The sequence below is a fragment of the Nicotiana tomentosiformis genome, chromosome 12 (assembly GCF_000390325.3).
Source record: "Nicotiana tomentosiformis chromosome 12, ASM39032v3, whole genome shotgun sequence".
Lineage (NCBI taxonomy): Eukaryota > Viridiplantae > Streptophyta > Magnoliopsida > Solanales > Solanaceae > Nicotiana > Nicotiana tomentosiformis.
In genome coordinates this window covers 70324270-70338270 of record NC_090823.1, presented here as the reverse complement: position 1 = coordinate 70338270, position 14001 = coordinate 70324270, and positions in this window count along the sequence as shown.

The following is a 14001-nucleotide window of genomic DNA, read 5'->3' as shown; positions in this document are numbered from 1 at the left end:
GTACAAAGGATAGAAGATATAAGACCCCTAAATGAAGTGTGGCTCACCAAATCAGCTGAGGAGAGGGTGTGCTGCTATCATTGATCAATACCGCCTGCGATGGAACCACTTGCATCCATTAATGATGCAGACCCCGAAATGAAATGTGGCTCACTAAATCAGCTGAGGAGAGTGTGTGCTGCTATCATTGATCAATACTGCCTGCGATGGAACCACTTGCATCCATTAATGATGCAGCGCCCCGGGCAAAAAGGGACGTTAGTACATATGGAATATTACTAGTAAGTAAAACTAAACACCCTCTCAATTGAACGAGCAACAGCAAACAGAGAATAAAACATGATATCAATATGAGACTCAAACTGTATCAAAGTGTCAAGTTAGGGGAAACGTAAATTTCAAGTATATTTCGGTAATTTATGCTGGGAGATCTTTAGCACTGATACACCGCCATGTTTTTGCACGGAGTGCAATGTCAGGCAGACCGGCTAAGTCATCTCACCCTAAGACGTACACTCATAATACCACCATGTGCGCGACATGGCGTCCGATCTCAGCCCGATCGGCTAAGCCGTCTCACCACAATGTTGTTTGGGTCGACATTACAGCACATCTAGCTAGCAACAATATCATACCATTTAAGGGGAAAACATCTTAACACGCCAATCTCATCCCATATAAGGGCAAACAGTCTCATCACATTAACAGAGGGATTTATCCCTCAATCACTCCTACACCGGCACGTGTAGTTTCGGGGTTAGGTTCTTCCGACCTACCCTTCCTCGGTGGCTAATAAATAGTCCCAAAGCATTTTCTATTAAAAGTATTAACCACTCAATTCGTATTCTTTTACATGTTATTCATTTAATTAACACCATTGGCTATAACGCAATATCATTCTTGGCACATTGGCCTTACTTCATAATTCAAGCTCACTATTCCATTTTCAATCATTATCATGGATAATCAAAAACAAGGCCTTTCAAATTAAGACTTTAATCACATACTTGAGCAAATAGGGTCTTAGGCACATATGATCTCTTATACAATTTGATGTGATCACTTTTAATTGGACTTGACTTGAAGTCACATCATTCCAATACATACTCATACTTCAAATACTCTCCCAAAGAATAGCACAATTTAATAAGAATATTCCGGAACACATTTGAGCATATTCATATATATATATATATATATATATATATATATATATATATATATATATATATATATATATATAATATATATATATATATATATATATATACACACATATCATCTGACGCCAAACTTATTTAGAAAAGTCAAGTCACAATGGACAACTTGGGACTTACAAGATCATCAAGGGAATTCAATTCTAAAAGAGAAGTTTAGCCAACATACCTTGTCTCGAGCCCTTTTAATTTACTAAAATGTTCCCGGAGATCCTAGCCACTTCGATCTATTTAGAGATATTGCAAAATTGAACACAAATTAGGAAGGAGTTCATAATTCTAGCTAACTTGATAATTTTATCAAACACCAGGTGTGTATTAAGATTCTAAGGTCCTCCTATGGTGGATTCTATCAACCCACTACTCAAAGCTTACAAAAAAGAGCTCAACAATCTTCCCACTACCCTAGATGGTACATGCATGTAAAATAAACAACTCCCACACCCAAGAATTTACTTGGCTTATTACCTATTTTCAGTTAAAATCAGGAAAGTGAGGGCTATGGAGTAAAAACTTACCTCTAGGATGAAGACCTAGTGAATTCTTCTTACAATTTCTTCAACTCTGAGCAAGAATTGATGGATGATGGGCTTAGGAACTCCCCCTCTTACTCTTTGGCTCTCCCTCACTCTAGAATATATGTTTTTGCTTCAGAAGTGGTCCATTACTCTAATATATCAAAAATGGGTCGGGTAAAAAAAGATTAGAAAAAGGAACCCTATCACAGATCTACGGTCGCATATGCGACCGCATAATGCTTTTGCGGTCCGTTAAATGGCACTCGGGAACTGGGCAGTTCTGCCCTACTATGCGACTAGTATGTGGTCCGTAGACCTGTTCTGCCGTCGCATAATGCGCCGTAGAACTTCCCTCAGTAAATTCCCATGCTGGTTCCGCGGTCGATGTGCGGCCCGCAAAATTGTTTTGCGCTCGCATAGCTGACCGAAAAATGTTATCCAAACTTGCCCAGTTTTCTGCTCCACTCTGCGGCCATTCTGCGTCCCGCACAGTGATTCTGCAGCCGCATAATGGGCCACAAAAATGTCTTTTTCTACCAAAAACTTTCCTTTACTCCCTAGCGCACTGCAACCCTAAAAATCTGTACCGCGGCGAGCAATCTCTACAATCATCAACACGTAAGCCTACTTCGGCACCACGAAACCCCGGGTTTTGGTAAAATCTTATGGGGCCTTACATTCTCTCCCACTTAAGATCATTCGTCCTCGAACGAGGGTCAAAATTCACCATTTGCGCCAAATGTGACTCAACTGTTAATTTACACACCCTAGCAGTTTCAACATTTGGCTAACTCCCTAAATTTCCAAATATTTTGCCAGAGTCACTCCTGTAACTGGGACTATCCGCCTGTCAGAGAATCCCAGAAACCAATCCTAACATCACAACAACAACACAATGATGCAAAATAATACGGAAATAACACCGGCAACAATGCCATAAACATTGCATTATAAAGAGGGAGTATTCTTAATATAAGTTGCATAGGGGAAATCCTGATTTGCAGAAAATTAGATCTTAACATCATGGATGCAATTACATAGCTATTCAAATAAATTAGGGTACTTCTTCTTCATTTCTTCCTCGGCCTCCCAGGCGGCATCTTCAACCTGCTAGTTCCGCCATAGTACTTTCACGAAGGCAATTTCTTTGTTCCTCAACATTCGTGCTTGCCTATCAAGAATAGTAAATGGAATTTCCTCATAAGTCAATTCTTCAATAACTCGATAGTCGCAACCGGAACAATAAGTGACGGATCCCAAACCACCTTCTTCAAGATGGATACGTGGACCACTAGGTACACTAAAGACATCTCCGAAATACCTTTGACTCAATTAACATTACTTACCAAACCACATTACACCCTTCATAGGGGAAACCTTCAAGAACACCCAATCATCTTCGTTGAACTTCAAATCCTTGCGATGCACATCCGAATAGGACTTTTAATATCTCTTAGTATTATTTAACCGTTCTATAATAATCTTAACCTTCTCCATATCCTGATGCATGAGGTCCGGCCCTATCAATTCTGCTTCCCTAATCGCGAACTACTCAATGGGAGATCTACATCTCGTACCATATAAAGCGTCAAACGGATCCATCTGAATGGTAGCATGATAGGTGTTGTTGTAAGCAAACTCTATGAGCGGCGGATGATCATCCCAGCAACCTTTGAAGTCATGAACACAAACACGCAACATATCCCCAAGCGTCTGAACAGTCTGCTCTACCAGCCTGTCGGTTTGCGGGTGAAAGGTTGTACTAAGATTAACTTGGGTACCCAAACATTGCCGAAATTTCTTCCAAAAATTAGCCGTGAATTGTGCCCCGCGATCTGAGATAATAAAAACTAGAATGCCATGCAACCTGACTATTTCCTTGATATACAACAAAGAATAACGTTCTGCTGTGTCGGTAGCCTTAACAGGTAAGAAGTGTGCTGATTTCGTGAGTCGATCCACAATCACCCAAATCGTGTCAAAATTTTTAGGAGTGCGAGGTAGTCTTCCCACAAAGTCCATATTAATCATTTCCCACTTGCACATTGGAATACTATGTTTTGTGCCAACCCACCGGACCTTTGGTGCTCGGCCTTCACTTGCGGACAATTTGGATATCTTGCCACAATATCTGCTGCATTCCTATTCATACCATCCTACCAGTAAACTTCCCTAACATCATGATACATCTTTGTAGAGCTCGGGGTGCACGGAGTACCTAGAAGTGTGAGCCTCGGTCATGATTCTTTCCCGGAGACCAACCATATTTGGATAACACAGCCTCCCTTGGTACCTTAGTGTACCATTATCCATGCCAAGAGAAAAGGCCGTGGTCTTATGTTTTTGAATCCCCTCCTTCAATTGTACCAACAGTGGATCCTTGAATTGCTTCTCTTTGACTCCCACCACAAGCGATGATTTAGCCCTATTTTGCACAATCACACCTCCTTCACTAGAGTCTGGAAGATGAACTCCCAAACTAGCCAACCGATGAATCTCCTTGGCCAACGGCCTTTGATATGCCTCCAAGTGAGCCACAATATTAGCCTTCCCCGGATGGTGCAGAATATTGATGATGTAATCCTTGAGTAACTCAAGCTATCTTCTTTGCCTCATATTAAGTTCCTTCTGTTTGAAAATATATTGAAGGCTCTTATGGTCCGTGAATAGATCTATATGGACCCCATACAAATAATGATGCCAAATCTTCAATGCAAACACCACCGCCGCAAGCTCTAAGTCATGTGTTGAATAGTTCTTTTAATGATTCTTGAGTTGCCTAGAAGAATACGCTATCACCTTCTCGTGTTGCATTAATACACACTTAAGTCCGATCCTTGAAGAATCGCAATATACAACAAAACCATCAGTACCCTATGGTACAGTCAACACCGGTACCGTAGTTAATCTTTATTTCAACTCTTGGAAGCTCCTTTCACAAGCATCTGACCATTGGTATTTAACCTCCTTCTACGTCAATTTAGTCAACGCAGAGGCAAGAGTAGATACCCCCCCCCCCCACAAACTTCCTGTAATATCTAGCTAAGCCCAAGAAACTGTGAATCTGTGTTGGAGTAATAGGTCTACGACATTTCTTCACGGCTGAAATTTTCTGGGGGCCAACCTCAATTCTTTCTCTAGAGACAACATGACCTAAGAACGTAACAGATTCAAGCCAAAATTCACATTTCGAAAACTTCGCATATAACTGTTGTTGATATTCCTGAGATAATGGGCATGGTCCTCCCGACTCCGTGAATAAACAAGAATATCATCAATAAACACAATCACGAAGGAGTCGAGGAAAGGTATGAATACCCGATTCATAAGATCCACAAAAGCTGCGGGGGCATTTGTTCGCCCGAAAGACATTACCAGAAATTCAAAGTGCCCATACCGGGTCCTTAAAGCTGTTTTCGAAATACCCTTCTCCTCGATCTTAAATTGGTGATACCCAGATCTTAAATCGATCTTGGAGAATTACTTAGCACCCTGCAATTGATCAAACAAGTCATCTATCCTTGGCAGTGGGTACTTATTTTTGATTGTAACCTTGTTGAGCTACCGATAATCAATACACATCCTTAGCGACTCATCTTTCTTCCTTACAAATAGAACTGGTGCGCCCCAAGGTGACACACTCAGCCGAATGAAACCCTTCCCTAACAAATCTTTCAATTGTTCTTTTAGCTCCTTCAATTCCGCTGGTGCCATTATGTAGGGTGGAGGAAATATAGGCTACTTGCCTGGCATCACATCAATCCCAAAATCAATCTCCCTATCTGGCGCGATCCCAAGGAGCTCATCCGGAAAGATCTCAAGAAATTCTTACACAACGGGCATAGACTCAAGTGTAGCTGCCTCAGCATCGATCTCCGTAACCCAGACCAAATGGTAGATACATGTTACATCCTGCATTTCGTACGTTAAAGTTATGTCGTAAGTTAATCGATGTAAGCTCGGGAAATAGAATTCTTTTGAGGTTATAAGTATTTATGTTATTTGTAAGAAGTGATAAGTGAGTGCCGTGAAGATTAGAGGGTAAACAAATCAAAGAATGAGTATTCGCTGAAGTTTGTCAATTTGGGATAAAATACGGTCCAAGCTATAATACCCGTTATTTATGGACTAGTGCCATACAAGGTATCACATGACCATAATAGTAAAGTATATAAAGTATGTTAAAAGTGATTAGTATTTTAAGTAATTTGAGATAATTCTTAATTATGTGGATAATTGGTTAATTATTAATTTTTAGTTGGAGGTTAACAAGGTAATTGATTTTTGGTGGATAAGCTTAAAGGAGACATCATCCTCAACGTGGCATCAAGGGGCATAAGTAACAAAGACTCTTTGGTGTATGTAATTAGATTGAATAATTAGGGGATTTTAGGGCAAAATAATCCACCACCATGTTTTAGCACGGTGTGCGATGTCAGGCTGACGGCTAAGCCGTCTCACCCTGAGACATACACTCATAATACCACCATATGCACGGCATGACGTCTGATCTCAGCCCGATCAGCTAAGCCGTCTCACCACAATGCCGTGTGGTTCGATATTACATCACATCTAGCTAGCAATAATCTCATACCATTTAAGGGGAAAACATCTCAACAAACCAATCTCATTCCATATAAGGGGAAACAGTCTCATCACATTAACACGATGATTTACCCCTCAATCACTCCTACATCGGCAAGTGTAGTTTCGGGGTTAGGTTGTTCCGACCTACCCTTCCTCGGTAGATAATAAATAGTCCCAAAGCATTTTCTATTAAAAGTATTTACCACTCAATTCGTATTCTTTTACATGTTATTCATTTTATTGACACCATTGGCCATAATACAATATCATTCTTGGCACATTGGCCGTACTTCATAATTCAAGCCCACTATTCCATTTTTAATCATTATCATGGATAATCAACAACAACGCCTTACAAATTAAGAATTTAACCACATACTTGAGCAAATAGGGTCTTAGGCACATATGATCTCTTATACAATTTGATGTGATAACTCTTAATTTGACTTGACTTGACGTTACAACATTTTAATACATACTCATACTTCAAATACGCTCCCAAAGAATAGCACAATTTAATAAGAACGTTGAGGAACACATTTGAATATATTCATATATATATATATATATATACACACACACATCATCCGACGCCAAACTTATTTCGAAAAGTCAATTCACAATGGACAACTCGGGACTTGCAAGATCATCAAGGGAATTCAATTCTAAAAGAGAAATTTAGCCAACATACCTTGTCTCGAGCCCTTTTAATTTACTAAAATGTTCTGGAGATCCTATCCACTTTGATATATTTAGAGATATTTCAAAATTGAACACAAATTAGGAAGGAGTTCATAATTCTAGCTCACTTGAGCATTTTATCAAACACTAGGTGTGCATTATGGTTCCAAGGTCCTCCTATGGTGGATTCTATCAACCCACTACCCAAAGCTTACCCAAAAGAGCTCAACAATCTTCCCACTAACCTAGATGGTACATGCATGTAAAATAAACAACTCCCGCACCAAATAACTTATTTGTCTTATTACCTATTTTCAATTAAAATAACGAAAGTGAGGGCAATGGAGTTAAAACTTACCTCTAGGATGAAGACCTAGTGAATTCTTCTTACAATTTCTTCATCTTTGAGCAAACATTGATGGATGATGGGCTTAGGAACTCCCCCTCTCACTCTTTTGCACTCCCTCAGTCTAGAATATATGTTTTTGCTTCAGAAGTGGTCCATTAGTCTAATATATCGAAATAGGGTCGGGTAAAATAAGATTAGAAAAAGGAACCCTAAATGGCCCTCCGGAGCTGGGCAGTTCTGCCCCACTCTGCGATTAGTCTGCGGTTGCATAATGCGCTGCAGAACATCCCTCCGGCAAATCCCATGCCGGTTCCGCGGTCGATGTGCGGCTCGCAAAATGGTTTTGCACTCGCATAGTCGATTGCAAAATGTCATCCAAAGTTGCCCAGTTTTCTACTCCACTCTGCGGCCATTCTGCGTCCCGTAGAGTGATTTTGCGGCCGCGTAGTGGGCCGCAAAAATGTCTTTTTGTGCAAAAAATTTTCCTTTACTCCCTTGCACACCGTTCAACCCAAAATGTCCGTACCACGGTGAGCTTGCTTACAGTGAAGAATCTCTACAATCGTCAACATCGAAGCCTACTTCGGCACCACGAAACCCTGGTTTTTTGTAAAATCTTATGGGGCCTTACATTCTTGCCCACTTAAGATCATTCGTCCTCGAACGAGGGTCAAAAGTCACCATTCGCACCCAATGTGACTCAGTTGTTAATTTACACACACCAGCAGTTTCAAAATTTGGCTAACTCCCTAAATTTCCAAATATTTCGCCAGAGTCACCCCTGTAACTGGGCCTATCCACCTGCCACAAAATCCCAGAAACCAATCCTAACATCACAACCAAAACACAACGATGCAAAATAATACCGAAATAACACCGGCAACAACAACATAAACATTGCATTACAAAGAGGGAGTATTCTTAATATAAGTTGCGCAGGGGAAATCCTGATACAATTACATAGCTATTCAAATAAATTAGGGTACTTCTTCTTTATTTCTTCCTCGGCCTCCCAGGTGGCCTCTTCAACCTGCTGGTTCCGCCATAGTACTTTCACAAAGGAAATCTCTTTGTTCCTCAACTTTCATACTTGCCTATCAACAATAATAACTGGAATTTCTTCATAAATCAATTCTTCATTAACTCGATAGTCGCAACCGAAACAATAAGCGACGGATCCCCAACCACCATCTTCAACATGGATACGTGGAACACCGGGTGCACTAAAGACATCTCTGGAGGTAGTTCTAACCTGTAAGACACTTGACCAATCCTCTGAATGATTCTGTATGGTCCGAAATACCGTGGACTCAATTAACATTTCTTACCAAACCATATTACACCCTTCACAGGGGAAACCTTCAAGAAAACCTAATCATTTTCTTTTAACTCCAAATCCCTGCGATGCACATCCGAATAGGACTTTTGACGACTCTGAGTAGTTTTCAAACATTCTATAATAATTTTAACCTTTTGCATAGCCTGATGCACGAGGTCCAGCCCTATCAATTCTGCTTCCCCAATCTCAAACCATCGAATTGGAGATCTCCATCTCCTACCATATAAAGCCTCGAACAGTGCCATCTGAATGCTAGCATGATAGCTATTGTTGTAACCAAACTCTATGAGGGACAAATGATCTTCCCAGCTACCTATAAAGTCAATAACACAAGCATGCAACATATCCTCATGAATCTGAATAGTCCGCTCTGCCTGCCCGTCGGTCTGCGGGTGAAATGTTGAACTAAGATTCACTTGCGTACCCAAACCTTGTTGAAATTTCATCCAAAAATTAGCCGTGAACTGTGCCCCTCAATCTGAGATAATAAAACTGGAGTACCATGCAACCTGACTATTTCTTTGATATACAACTAAGCATATAGTTCTGCTGTGTCGGTAGCCTTAACAGGTAACAAGTATGCAGATTTTGTGAGTCAAACTACAATCACCCCAATCGAGTCGAATTTTCGAGGAGTGAGAGGTAGTCCTATCACAAAGTCAATATTAATCATTTCCCACTTGCACATTGGAATTTCTATGTCTTGTGCCAAACCACCGGGCCTTTGGTGCTCAGCCTTTACTTGTTGACAATTTGGATATCTTGCCACAATGTCCGCTGCATTCCTATTCATACCATTCTACCAGTAAACATCCCTAACATCATGATACATCTTTGTAGAGTCTGGGGTGCATGGAGTACCTAGAAGTGTGAGCTTCGGTCATGATTCTTTCCCGGAGACCATCCACATTTGGAACACATTGCCACCCATGGTACCTTAGTGTACCATCATCCGTGTCAAGAGAAAAGGCCATGGTCTTATGTTTTTGAATCCCCTCCTTCAATTGTACCAGTAATGGATAGTTGAATTGCTTCTCCTTGACTTTTACCACAAGCAACGATTCACCCCTATTTTGCACAATCACATCTCCTTCACTAGAGTCCGCAAGATGAACTCCCAAACTAACCAACCGATGAATCTCCTTGGCCAACATCCTTTGATTAGCCTCCAAGTGAGCCAAACTACCCATAGATTTCCGGCTAAGAGCATCCGCCACAACATTAGCCTTCCCCGAATGATACAGGATATCGATGTCGTAATCCTTGAGTAACTCAAGCTATCTTCTCTGCCTTAGATTTAGTTTCTTCTGTTTGAAAATATATTGAAGGCTCTTATGGTCCGTGAATATATCCACATGGACCCCATACAAATAATGATGCCAAAGCTTCAATGCAAATACCACCGCCGCAAGCTCTAAGTCGTGTGTTGGATAGTTCGATTCATGATTCTTCAGTTGCCTAGAAGCATACACTATCACCTTGCCATGTTGCATTAACACACACCCAAGTCTGATCCTTGAAGCATCGCAATATACAACCAACCCATCAGTACCCTATGGTAGAGTCAACACCGGTGCCGTAGTTAATCTTTATTTCAACTCATGGAAGCTCCTTTCACAAGCATCTGACCATTGGAATTTAACCGCCTTCTGCGTCAATTTAGCCAACGGAGATGCAAGATTAGAGACCCCCCCCCCCCCACAAACTTCCTGTAATATTCAGCTAAGCCCAAGAAACTGCGAATCTCTGATGGAGTAATAGGTCTAGGCCAATTCTTCACGGCTGAAATTTTTGGGGGTCAACCTCAATTCCTTCTATAGAGACAACATGACCCAAGAACGTAACAGATTCAAGCCAAAATTTACATTTTGAAAACTTCGCATATAACTGGTGATGATACAGAGTCTGTAAAACTTTCCTAATATAATCGACATGGTCGTCCCGACTCCGTGAATAAATAAGAATATCGTCAATAAACACAATCATGAAGGAGTCGAGGAAAGCTTTGAAGACCCGATTCATAAGGTCCATGATAGCTGCGGGGGAATTTGTTAGCCCGAAAGACATTACTAGAAATTCAAAGTGCCCATACCGTGTCCTGAAAGCTGTTTTTGAAATACCCTTCTCCTTGATCTTCAATTGGTGATACCCGGATCTTAAATCAATCTTGGAGAATTACTTAGCACCCTGCGATTGATCAAACAAGTCATCTATCCTTGGCTGTGGGTACTTATTTTTTATTGTAACCTTGTTGAGCTACCGATAGTCAATACACATCCTTAGCGACTCATCCTTCTTCCTTACAATTAGAACTGGTGTGCCCCAAGTTGACACACTCGGCCGGATGAAACCCTTCCCTAACAAATCTTTCCATTGTTCTTTTAGCTCATTCAATTCTGTTGGTGCCATTCTGTAAGGTAGAATAAATATAGGCTGCGTGCCTGACATCACATCAATCCCAAAATCAATCTCCCTATCTGGCGGGATCCTAAGGAGCTCATTCGGAAAGATCTCTGGAAATTCTTTCACAACAGGCACAGACTCAAGTGTAGCTGCCTCAGCATTGGTCTCCGTAACTCGGACCAACTGGTAGATATATGTTACATCCCGCATTTCGTACGTTAAAGTTTCGTCATAATTTAATCGATTTAAGCTCGGGAATAAGATTAATTTTGAGGTTATAAGTATTTATGTTATTTGTAACAAGTGATAAGTGAGTACCGTGAAAATTAGAGGGTAAACAAATCAAAGAATGAGTATTTGTTGAAGTTTGTCAATTTGGGATAAAATACGGTCCAAGCTATAATACCCGGTATTTATGGACTAGTGCCATACAAGGTACCGCACGATCATGATAGTAAGGTATATAAAGTATGTTAAAAGTGATTAGTATTTTAAGTTTTTTGAGATAATTCTTAATTATGTGAATAATTGGTTAATTATTGATTTTAAGTTGGAGGTTAACAAGGTAATTGATTTTTGGTGGTTAAGGTTAAATGAGGCATCATCCTCAACGTCGCATCAAGGGGCATAAGTAGCAAAGACTCTTTGGTGTATGTAATTAGGTGGCATAATTAGGGAATTTTTGGGCAAAATAATCCACAAAAGTGTGGCCCACAAACCATAAAGATAAGAGGATTTCCTACATCATTTAAGAGGGATGTGCATGTTTACTAACTAACGGATGGAGCCTCCAAAATGAATTCATATGAAACTTCATAATACGATAGCAGCGTGAAATTTGCAATTCTAAGGGAGTACAGTGCAATCTTTCTCAAGAATACCATATGGATTTTTCCCTATTTCGATCTCGCTATTACATGTTTCGTCGCAATTAACGTTTGTTAGATAGATTGTCAAGAGAATCGGCTCAGGTATGTTAAGGCTATCCCTTCTTTCCTTTTGGCATGATCCATGTGATACAACAAAACGATCAAACGCACAACTTTCAGAAATGACTCTATTCTAAGAAGTACTAGTGATGCCTATGTTCTTGATTTGGCCTGTGTCTTATTATATCTTCTGTTCATAGGTCTCAGAAAAATACGTAGTTGATAAAGTTTATTCCAAAGGCATATTGACCTTATGACATTCCGAGAAATCTTATTAACTTACTTCTTATGCATTTCATTTATTTATATATGTACATTGACCCATGAACAGATGCCATTTTATACACGTATATTATATGTATATGGGATATGGGAAAAGGTTACGACATTATATACGCACCACCACCTGATCAGTTGGTATATGTTGGTGATTTTTCCCACAGAGGCCAAGATGATATGGTGGGATGCCCTCAGAGGCTTGATGATGTTATGTACACATACACCTATGCATGATATGACATTTATACGCACATGCATGACTTTATAAATATTTCAAGATTCAAAAAGTTATTTAGACTTACAGGCGGATTCCTTTACTCCATGTTTCTTCTATGTCTTTTATGTACTGATTTTCATGCCTTACATACTCGGTACATTATTCGTACAGATGCCCCTATTTCTCGGGCATGCATTTCTTGCCCCCAGGTGTAGGTCTGACGGTCCCCCTTTTTAGGATCATTTATTAGTGAGAGTTGGTGTGCTCTACTTGATCCGGAGCTATTATTAGTTTTGGTACGCTATTTTGTACGTAGATATGGGTATGACAGGGCCCAGTCCCGTCCATCAGACAGTTGTACACTCTATTAGAGATCTGTAGATAGTCAAGTATAGTTGGATAGTATGTGGCCTTATCAGCTTCTAGTTTTGTATATATAGTTGTCTATAGCAGCCTTGTTAGTTCGCCCTATTATATTTCGCATGTATATGTATATATGTCTTTTGGACATGTTTTCCTCAAGTATGTTATTCATGTGATTCGGTAGTTTATTGATAGATATTATTCATGACCTAGCCTTAATCCATGTTTATATCTAAGACGCATGATAAGGGGTGTTCGACAGGTAGGACTCGGGCACTCATCATGGACCATCGGTTTAGGTAGTAAAAAAAGTAGTATCAGAGCAGTTCTATCCCGGGGTTATCTACAGACCGTGTCTAGTAGAGTCTTGTTTATGAGTGTGTTGTGCACCACATTTATAAGCAGGAGGCTACAGAAAATATAGGATGTTATCCTCCTTTCTTATCTTGGATCGTGCGATATAAGGATTTATTTCCCTAACGATATATTATGTTTTCAGCGATTCCTAAGAAGGCTACAGCCACCCAGAAGGGCAAGTCCGTGGCTGATGATAGTACTAGTCGAGTGCCATGAGTTACCAGGGCTCGGGGAGAGTCTCATTGTGAGATTCCATCTCACACTTAACATACCCCACCCTCTTTAGAGGAGCTCCGAGGGGCACCAACTCCAGTGCCTGCCCTTGTACATCTAGCTCCTCAGCAAGATGCACCGGGCAGGAGATGAGAAATGATATTCAACTATTAACTTGATTAGTAGACGCACAAGCTCGGCGTCAGGAGGTAGGTATTGGTCATGGAGATAGGGCCACCAGTGCGAGGGTTCATGATTTCATTAATTTGGACCCTCCAGTATTCATTGGAGCATATCCAAACGAAGACCCTCAGGTATTTATCAATAGGATGCAGTGGACTTTGAGGTTAATGAAGGCCACTGCGATGAGTCATTTGAGTTAGCTTCTTATAGACTTCAAGATGTTGTAGTTAATTAGTACGAGTCTTGGGAGTTGTCCAGAGGTGAGAATGCCCCTCCATCAGTATGGACGAAGTTTACAGAGGCTTTTCTTCATCATTATCTGCCACTAGAGCTTAGACGGGCCAGAGTTGATAGGTTTTTGACCCT